At 36.4% G+C, this 11,258-nt stretch overlaps 1 long non-coding RNA gene across 1 annotated transcript; it reads right to left on the bottom strand.

The window, feature by feature from the left end:
* Positions 1 to 6,290: 6,290 nt before the first annotated feature.
* LOC119874021 lies at positions 6,291 to 11,007 on the bottom strand. The gene is made up of 3 exons (XR_005366343.1): positions 10,899 to 11,007; positions 9,780 to 9,875; positions 6,291 to 6,397 (listed from the first exon to the last, which is right to left on the bottom strand). It is a non-coding gene; the product is annotated as an uncharacterized LOC119874021 (long non-coding RNA).
* Positions 11,008 to 11,258: the final 251 nt, after the last annotated feature.

The raw sequence follows: 11,258 nt of genomic DNA, 5'->3' as shown, positions 1-11,258 counted from the left end.
TTTCTTTGACTGTGGGAAGTTGTCTTATATTATTTATTAGATTTTATTTTTTAAGAGCAATATATTTTCAGAAAAACTGCACAGAGTACAAAGAATTCCCATATACTCCTTTCTCCACCCACCCCTAACTTCCTCAAATACAGTTTTATCTATTGACCAACATCTTTCATTAGTGTGATAGGTATATGTTTTAGAATTAATGAACTTATATTGATACGTGATTAACTAAAATCTAGAATTTACATTAAGTTTCATCCTTTGTATTGTTTGGTTCTATGAGTTTCAACAAATCTAGAATGACATATATTCACCATTACAGCATCTTAAAAAATAGTCTTCCTGCCTTAAAAGTGCCGTATGCTCCAACTGTTTATCCCTACACCCTCTCTCTGAACCTATAGCAAACACTGATGTTTTACATCTCTGTAGTTTTGACTTTTCCAGAATGTTATATTGGTAGAATCATACAGTAGGTAACTTTTTCAAACCAGTTTCTTTCACTTGGCAATATGGATTTCCATTTCCTCCATATATTTTATTATTTGATAGCTCATTTGTTTAATCTGTACCATCATATCATTTCTCTGATCTTTTTTTCTCCCATTTTATTTGGCCTTCTCACCTCTTAGACTCCCTAACATGTGATTTCTTTGACCACTCTTCCTAATATTTCTCTCATCATACTTATCCTTTTGGTCTTTTTCTCTGGATTCTAAGAGAATGGCATGGCCTCCAGCTTTAGTAATTTCTTTTCAATTTATCAATAATTTCCTCCATTGCAGATTTTCATCAGCAATAATGCTTCCCATTTCCATGAATTATTTAAGATTTCCAAGGACTCCAATCTATTGGAATACCTCCATCCTATAAGTAATTCTCACCTCTTGTCCTGACTACTTGAATGCCTTCCTAACTTCTTTCCCCATCTTCTCCCATGCTTTGCCAACCTGGTCTCCAGAGTTGCCAGAATATTCCAAGAACACGTTTTATCATGTTATTTTCTTGCTTATAATTCTTACATTACCCACAGAATGAAATTCAAACTCCTCAATATGACTTCCTAGACTGGACGTAAGCTAGCCCTTGCTTCTCCTTTAAGCCTAACTTGTAGCTTCCCATCTTCACCCTCCCCTGGCCACTTGGATCTTTGATCATGTTTTTTTCCCCCTGGTTTTTAATGTTTCCCATTTGATTTTTCCTCTACATGCTTCATGTTTTCCCCAAGTCTTGGCCTGGCTAATTCCAAGTTTTGTTTTCTTTTCCAGTTTAAATATTACTTGCTCAGGGAAGCCTTCCTTGATTGCACAGATGTGATCAGCACTCACCTGTTATTGGTGTTATTTGTGATATGGTTCCTCTCCATAGCACTGTGCTTCTAACTAATTTTAAGTGGGATTAGGTGAATAGCTATCATCTAAATGCAAACTTTGTTAAGGGTAGGAAAGGTATCTTCTTCATTCATAATGGGGTTCTCAGAGCCTACCTCTGTGCCTGCAACAGGGCAGCTAAACAATGAATACTTGCTGAAGGAATGATTTTCCTCTTTTCTTTTCTGTATAGGGCTATCATGATTTCACTGCTGCAGTATCTCAAAATCTTATTAAAAATACAAATTAAACATTTGAAAATGTCATTTTCTTCTTTGCACTACTTTATTTCAGAGGATACATTTGTTCTGGTTTCTTTGGAACATATTATATTATCCTTTTCAAGATACAGTATTTTTTTTTCCTATTTACTGTGCAAGTATTAATCTGATTGATAAAGATGAATATGTTGAAATAGAAATAAACTTCCTTTGGGATTGGTGATGATATCTGTCTTAAATTACAGTAAATCTATTATTTCTTCCAGCTTTCATCTGGATTGGAAGTATTTACTATGCAAATGCAGAGATATGGCAGCCTGGGAAGAGTGAGAAAATGAGAGTGGGAATTAAAAAGTGTGGCTCTGTAATGAACAGTATCTGTTTCACATTTTCCAAGACCATCAGGAGTCCTGTTTAGGGCCTTCCAGAGCTGCTCTTGTCAGAAGCCAGTCCCCATGGGGTCCTTTTACAGAGCATGAGGGTTTCTGCTCAATATGGTGTTAGCAAACAGAACCCTTCCAACAGGCATCAGTTGGTTTGAAATAGGTCTCCTGATTGTCCCTCAGTGTCCCTCAATAGGTCTCCTGATTGTCCCTCAGTGTCCCTCAATTGGCCTCACCTCTGACCCTACCCTGTGGGTCAAAAATGTGGACAGGAATCCACCACTGTGTGCTTTCATTATTCTTAAGCAGGCTATTCTTAGGCAAACAAGAGGGAATTGTTTTCTTTCATTTCATCTCTTGTTCTCTAGGCTTAGCTGAAATTCCTCATCATTTCTAACATGGATCCCACTTTTCTTTTATTATTCATGTTTCTTCCTGATTCAGATCTTTTCAGGAAGTTTTAGAGAGGAAAACTTGCTCCCAAAGTAGTGCTCACTTGGTTCTTTTCCAGATCTCACACTCACTGGAAATGGAACTTAGGGACTCGTAGGAAGTTATGACATGCATGCACAAGCCGCAGTGTTCTTGCATCTTGTGGAAGGCTGAAAGGGGAAGTGAGGTAGTGCAGGTGCTGAGGGGTCCAGGACTTTTGTGAAACTGGTGGCTCTCATTGTGCAGGCATTAGCAATGAAGGCCTAAGGGCATGATCACAGAGAACAGTGATTCATCAGCTTAGCTCTGGAGTAGATCCTCTGCTTTAGATGGTCCCCTTCATTTTACTTCTGTTTATCCCCAGACATGTGCTGTGGTGGTTTCCTGTCTGGAGCATCTTCACTGTGTCAAGAACTTTGCTGAAGAACTGGCACTCTTCACCTTCCGTCCATATGAATTAATGAGGTCCATCTCTGTCTGCAGCCTGTTGGAAGTGCAGCAGCTGTTGGGATTTACCCAACAAGCACACACCTTGAGCATCAGAAAAACATTTGTACACTAGTAATTTCCCTATACAGGTTCAATCCACCTTTATGTTATGCTCTCATGTTGTGATGGAAATACCATTTGATGAATGGATTTAAGTTTTATGGACTCCCTCATAAAAACACAATATACAATATGATTATTTACTTAATACTTCAAATGGGGGCTATCTGGAACAAAAAATATTGCTCCTTTCTTCAGTTTAAATGTGTAGGTTCAGAAATAGAAGTTTGTATTAGACACCTATATTTCTCATGCAAACAAAATGGGTTTAATGCTTTTGTCTTTAAAGGCATTAAATCTAATACTTTAATTTGATTTAATTTAAGCAGCTTTGCAGTTTTATTTAAGCCAAACCGATTTGCTTTTGGATTAATCAACCCTTCTAATGAAATTCATAATTGTCTATGAGAAAATGGCATATTGCCTATTTCAGAAAAGCCAAAGGAAACATTACTTTTATTTTGAGCAAATTATAATTTTCCACAATTATTCTATAAGCCTGTCTAAACTTGACTGAAATAATTCCATCTTTAATTTTTTAAAGATATTTTTGTGATGGTAAAGATGATTTTGGTTAAATATAACTTTACCTTAGAGAATAAATTCTGTGAAATGTTCTAGAAAGAGTACTGACTGCGACATTAATAGTTGCTTTTGTTCAACTTTTTAAAAGGAAAAAAAGCAACAACTATTAGCATTTTAAGTTAAGTATTTTAACATCTCATCTGATTAACACTTGACAATGAACTTATAAAATTTTGAAAGAATGAATATCCTATTTTTGCATTCTCAAATGAAGCTGAAACTCAAAAGAAAAGGAAAGAATGGATTATCTTTTTCTCTTTTCATTTTTCTTTTCTTTTATGTCATAGACACTTGGACAATCTGGGGCCACAGGAAGGGGATTTCTTTTCTTGTCAATACGATAGCAAAACTTTCTTAATCTAGGAGTATATAGATTAGGAGAACTCTTGCTAGAACACAGTCCAACAAAATATGCTGCTGCATTCCCCACCTATTTAGCTGCTACTATGTGTCAAGCATTACTCTAGGTATTTACCATTTATCAATTAGTGTAATATCATAATAACATCTGAGCTGGATACTGTTTTTTATCTTCATATGAGAGATGAGGAAGCTAAAGGATAGAGAGGTTAAATGGCTTGCCCATAGTCACATAGCTACTAAGTTGCAGAATAGAAATTAAAATCCTAATAGCAGGGCTTTAAGAATATAAAAGACCATTCAGTGTTCCATAGTGTTTATAATAATATATCATGAGGGCTTTTTTCAAAAAATATTTTGTACTCTAAAACATCTTTTTTGGGCAGCCCCGGTGGCTTAGTGGTTTAGTGTAGCCTTCAGCCTGGGGTGAGATCCTGGAGATGCGGGATCGAGTCCCACTTCGGGCTCCTTGCATGGAACCTGCTTCTCCCTCTGCCTGTGTCTCTCTGCCTGTTTCTCTCTCCCTGTGTGTCTCTCATTAATAAATAAATAAAAAGCCTTTAAAAATTACTTAAAAAAATAAAAAATAAATAAATATATAAAACATCTTTTTTTTTTTTTTTTTTTAGAGAGTGATGGAGGATCACCTTTCAGTGACTCATATGAGAAATAAAATAGTTCAATTAGCTTTAATGTCAGTCATTCTGGGTATACAACCAGGTTTTGTCCAAGGTAAATGATCACTGTAACTTTTGGAATCTTTACCTGATCTTTTACAACAAATCAGCCCAAAAAGGAAACCTAACCATATGTGATAGACTGAATGCTTGTATCTATCCCCTCAAAATTCTTATGTTAAAATACTAACACCCAGTGTGGTGATGTTTAAAAGAGAGGCCTTTGGGAGGTGAGTAGGCTACAGGAGGTGATGAGAATAAGGTCCTTATGATGGCATTGATATCTTTACAAGAGTAAGGTGTGAGACCAGACCCTCCCTCTCTGTGACTTCCCTAGTGAGAACTAGGTCATCAACAAACCAGGAAAAGGGCACACACCATGCTGGCACCCTGATCTCAGACTTCTAGCTTTCCAGAAGTATGAGAAATAAATGTCTAGTTTGTTAGCCACCTGTCTATGATATTTTGTTGTTGTAGCCAAGCTGGCTCAAACACCACCAGCTGGCTGAAAAATCCATGTGAGCAGTACCTAGATTCTCACTTAATATTTCCTAACTATAAACGAACATTGATAAGAAACAAATGAACAAAAATATACTGATTGATGTCTGTCCTCTAGAATTCTTTCACTCTGATTTATAAGATGGATGTTTTTCCATGCCGAAGAGTTTTCATGGCAATTTTCCTGAACTTTGGGTCAAAAGCTCTCCTAATACACCAAAGTATCATCAAAGTAGAAATTCTATTCTCATCTTAATTCCTTTTACTTCCCAACTAAAACAAAGAAATATGCAAACCTACCTAACAAATAACCAGTCTCAGGCATCTATTTCTAAGCCTAGAGATTTTCCCTCTAGCCTGGGAATCCTTGTCTCACAGCTCTTTTCTTGTTGTGGCAGAAAGAGTTTCTAAATGACATTGAACCCAGGTCACATACACAGTTGGCCCAAACTTTACTCTTAATCAATTGTCTTAGCCATTTTATGGTTTTTATCTAATTGTTTATCCGTGGGCTGAGCTAATACCTCACAGCCAAGCAAATTTTTATGGCTCTGTATATAATTTCTGAACAAATAGGGTGTATAATGGAAATGAAAGTGCTGACATTGTGCTTTCCATAACGGCATGAGTAGACTCGGTATTACAAAGTACACTTTTATTGCATCCTTCCACCAGGTCGTTTATATGAAGCATGGATTGAAATATAATTTAGAACTGTGATGTTGGTACTTGAACCCAGTAGCTAGAATATGAAGACCATCAAACAAATAAACAGACAAATGTAAATGATCCAGAAACAGAAAACAACTGACTCACCAAGGCCTCTAATAATTTAAACATAGCCATCAGAGTCTTTTAGAGTGTGCGTCCAAATCAGGCTCTCTGAATAAAGAAAAATATACCCCTTTAGTTCAGATCCAAATCACCTTTGACTTAAATAGCAAGATAGTTGGAACTAAGGTGACTTTTGCCTAAATTAAAGAAGAAACTCCTCTGTTTTTCCCCTTTTAGATAAAGGTGTCTGTGTTTGTGAGAGGCGGGGTGGGGTGGAAATATTTCTCAGGAGTCTAAATTTAGGGAATGATATAATGGATCTTACCCATCCTTTCTCTAATTGAACCAGAATTTTTTTCCCCCACAAACCAGAAAGTAAAATAAACAAGAGAAAAGGAAAAGGAAGGGCATTTTTCGCTTTGACAATATTTACTAAATATCATCAAGGTAGGTACAGCAGCCTCCAGGCTTTGGTTGGCTGATTAGGAGGTTAATTCTGAAATCTTGCATGTTGATAAATTCAGCAAACATCACAATGGATGGATGATCTAGTGGGAATAGGAGGAGGTGAGTTATTAATTGCATGTGTTTATCTTATCTAAAAGCTGCTTTTTCATTGTCTTTTCTTCTTTTCTTTCCTGATCCCACCACTACCTCAACTTCATTGATAACAAAAGTGAGACTTCAGTGGGGAGATAAAATGTCTAGAATTATCACAGTAAATATTTACTTACTGAATGAGAAAACAGCAGAGTGCAAGAAAGAGGAGCATGAGCTACATTAAGGAAATGTTTTCAAAGGCCCTTGAGGTATTCATTCAGAATTTGGGGACATTTGATTTTGCCAGAAATTTGGAAATATTTTCTAAGTAGTGCACGTGTTAGCCTGTTATTCCTCCTTTTAGAGCTCTATTTAAACTTTCAGTTTCTTCTTCCCTGTCTTATAAGCTCTCTAGTGACTTTTGCTGCTTTTGGGTTATTTGAAATTTCCCATTCTACATACAGGTTAAAAATCCTTCATCTTTTTCCTTCTTTATTCTCTACCCAATCAGAGAAATGCTGATATCTCAGGTAAATAATGTCCTTATTAACATGATTCACACTAAGGTATAACACATGAGGAGCAAGTTCCTACAAATGATTTCTATGCATTAAATATATACATATATGTGTATATATATTGCTTACCCAAGTGATTCTTTATGTGGCAAAATATTTCAGACAAGAACTTTTCACATTCCTAGACTATTCCAGCTCCCTCACCGACCAGCTCAGGATCTTGAGCAAGTCATTAAATCTTGATAAACTTTTGGGCCTTCTTCAAAAAGCTGGTAAAAGCTACTTCATGGTATGATATATTTAAACCACCTAGAAGAATACTTTGTACATGGCAGATACTTGATTAAATGGTATCTATTGATTAAATGATTTGGATTTCATAGAATCGTAAGTGCTAAGGTGGGAAAGGAAGTAGATAATTGAGTACATCCTCCTTATTTACAGATGAGAAAGCTGAGGTTCAAGGAAGTTAGGTGTCCCACTAAAGGTCATCAAGTAATTGGAACAAGGGTTAGAATCTAGGGCTTAGGTATGCTTTAATTAATACCGATCATATTATTTCATCCACCTCAAAGCCTTGCACCATTCTGAATTATACTGGCTTCTTACTGTGCCCATTCACCCACATACAAGTTTAGGACAAATCTCCCTTTTCTTCTCTCATGTATATTTTTTTGTGTGTGTGGGAGAGAAAATTGTCTTATTATCTCATAATTGTGGCCTATGAAAGTAACTGGCCTGTTGCTCACTGAATACCTTCCTCTCCTTTCTATGCTGTTTCTACTGATAAGTACTTCCTTAGCCTCTACTTTAGATCTGTCAGATTTGATTCTCTTTCTGCAATGCTAATTTCCCCTCAGACAACTGGTTCCTAATCCTGCCTCCTCTAATATCTTCTAACACTAGATTTAGTTGAAATGGCCTTCCTTCTCTAGAATGCTACATTTTCTAAACATTTCCTAGTCTAGGACGTAAAATGTACATATGCATTTTGTGGCAATGTTAAAATTTACTTCCACTGCAGCTCAAAATGATTGAACAACGTGTTGCAGATGTCATTCTTTCTCACAGGAAGATATTGAGAGGATTCCAAATTTTCATACCTTAGTGAAAAACAGGGGAAACAATGTCTATATATCCAAAAAAGAAAACACTTAGGCTGAAACAGATATAACATTCCTCAGTTTCTGGGTTCTCTCCTCATTGTTCTGCTTATTTTCTTGTCAAGAGTTCTGCTAAAAGTTCATACCACTAAAGTCCCATATGATAATACATAATCACTTAATTGTTACAAATTATAAAACATTGGAAAATCTATAAAATTTCCTATTTATGTTTTCAATAGTAAAGCAATAAAACCTAAGAGATAGAGCTCTATCCAATTGCTTCCCTTTTCTTTCTCCAAAAGCAACCATTAACCTGAATTTGGCCCTTATCATTCTAATTCATGTTTTTATCATGGGAATGCATGCAGATATACACATAAACCATAAGCAGCATTGCTGTCTGTTTTAGACAAATTATAATATCATATTGTAAATATCTTTAGTATAACATTTTCATTTTTACATGTGGTTTGAATTGTATATTAAAACATGTATTTCTAATCCATGAATTCCAACTGCAACAAAAGGCTCCATCTGATAAATATACCAGTTTCTTTAACACAGCCCATATTTTGGCTTTAATGACTAATGCCAAGTGAACATTCCTGAACATGCATCTTTTTGCACTGATGCGACAACATCCCCAGTGTGAATGCCTAAAGAAGAAACTGCTAGTTTAACAGGTATGACTATCTTTTTTTTTTTTTCAGGTATGACTATCTTAAACCGAACTACATAGTGACAGATTGTTTTCCACAATGGTTTCAATTTCCACCAGTAGTATGACATACTTCTTATTGTATCCTCCTCTTTGACTAGTTTTTAATTTTAATTTTCTTTAAAATTATTAAGTAAAAATTGATATTAGTTTTTTCCCTTAAGTATGAATGGTATTTTTGAGCCTAGAAGCAATGATGCCCCCGAAAAATGTGCACCTCTAGCTCCAAGCTCTTGTTTTCCAAATATAGTTGTTTATTTGGAACCAGGGCTCTCGGGAGATCCCAGGCTGCTTCAGGCAAAGCATGAGATGAGCCTGAATTCCCTTACTCAAAAAAGTACTAAAACAAAGTGGGGAACAAAATAACAGGAACTAGTTTGATGGGGCTGCTACTGCTCAAATTTATAACAATCTAAGCATCAAAAATGAGTGACAGCTATAACAGGAAAAACACTGGAAAAATAAACAATAAACAAGTAACATATTAAAGGTGGAAGGAATGTGTCAAATGACAAAAATAATACAATTTAAAGATTTTATTTATTTATTTGACACAGAGAGAAAGAGAGAATATAAGCAGGGGGAGTAGCAGGCAGAGGGAGAGGGAGAAGCAGACACCCTGCTGAGCAGGGAGCCCAATGGGGCTGAATCCCAGGACTCTGAGATCATGACCTGAGCTGAAGGCAGATGCTTAACTGACTGAGCCACCCAGGTGCCTCTCAAATGACAAAAATAATACAATTTAGTAACAACTTTAATGTCTTTCATTCAAGGGGAAACAATCCAGGGATTGGGGGAGCACAGTGCCTCTCAGGCAGTGGAGCTCTTCCTGAGGGATCTGGGGCAACCGCAAGTTCCACAAAGAATTAGAAGAGGCAGCTAGGAAACAGAGTATGCTTGGCTGGCAGGTGAGGGCTTTGCTTGTAAGGCTAGCAGGTCCTATTTTCTATAGCAAGGTAAGCCAGCTGAAAGCTGCATTGGAGGATGTTGACAGGTTTATGTTATGATTCCTTGATAAAGTGCTTCCCATAAGCACATGCTAACTTACTTAGGCTTAGATTTGTTACATGGGCCAGGCCACTTAGCTTCCACCTTCCACCTTGATAGATGAATTAACTTTATCAAATGATAGAAAGCCAACGATCTGCAAACAACAACAACAAAACAATAAAAATTGATAGGGACAAATATCACTGCTGAATGCTAAAATTAGAGGTTCATGTTTGTTGACAAATTAAATATTTTTATAGTTTTAAAGTATCTGACAACAGGTTACTGACCAATTATAAAGGTATTTTTTATTTTTTAAAATTTTATTTATTAATTCATGGGAGACACAGAGAGAAAGGCAGAGACAAAGGCAGAAGGAGAAGCAGACCCTTATGGGGAGCCCAATGTGGGACTGGATCCCAGGACCCCAGGATCATGCAAGCCAATGGCAGATGCTCAACCACTGAGCCACCCAGGCACTCCTAAAGGTATTTCTTTAAAAGAAAAAAAAATCTGGCAGAAACTACTTGAACTAATTGATCAAGTTACTAGAACCAAAATTAGAACAAATTGATATCAAGTGCCTCAGATATGTTGCTTTGAGAAAGATGGTGTATCACATACGTAATATTTCTGACAGAAATGCATAAGCCGAATTGAATAATGGAAAACAATGAGAAAAACCCAAACTGGGGGCTATGCTGCAAACCATTGGCTCTTTACTCTTTCAAATACTAAGGACAGGTCATGACAGACAAAAAAGGAGAGGATGTCCCATTTTAAAGGAGAGAAATAGTACTATATGATCAATGAGATATGATTTTGCACTGTATTATATAATAATTATATATCACTGTTAAATTTTTAAAGTTTGCTTGGTGGCTGAGAGAAACATTTAAGGGCCAAGGGGCCTGATGATCTTCACCACTTAATGTCCAATGTTTTAGCCCCTCTCCCCCAAGGAATAAGAATGTGAATATTATTTCATTATGATGATTGTACATGTCTTGATCATTCGTGGCACTATTTGTTCCATAATAATTTTGGAATATTCCCACTGAAAACTTATTCAGAATTTAATTGGAACAGAAATAACATAGGAAGTATAGACATTATCATTCTCATCATATAGTTGAAGAAAAAGGAGTGTACAAATTAGAAGGCTTTACTTACAGACCTGAGGCATTCTTATCTGGAGAAGAAACTAGAATTAGAATCACAATCTTCTTACCAAGGCACTCTCTCCCTTTTCTTTTCTTTCTTCTTTTTTAAAAATCTGTTGAAACATGCTTACTTAAGTAGAAACTGAAGCCAATTTGTGGGTGGTTTCATTCTGTTTTCAAGGCCTAACATGAGTACACTGTCATCACTGAAGCCACCAGTGACCAAAAATGTCAGCAAGCGATACCCTTTGATAGATGATCTCCAAGGAGCATAATCTGGCAACCATGTAAATGCAAAGAACGTTTGGAACTTGCTGGAATGCCCAGTTATTATTTGGATCACCTTGCAAGATTTCTGTACTTCCCCCACCCCC

This window comes from Canis lupus, chromosome 11, assembly GCF_011100685.1.
Source record: "Canis lupus familiaris isolate Mischka breed German Shepherd chromosome 11, alternate assembly UU_Cfam_GSD_1.0, whole genome shotgun sequence".
Lineage (NCBI taxonomy): Eukaryota > Metazoa > Chordata > Mammalia > Carnivora > Canidae > Canis > Canis lupus.
This window is presented reverse-complemented; position numbering and strand designations above follow the sequence as displayed.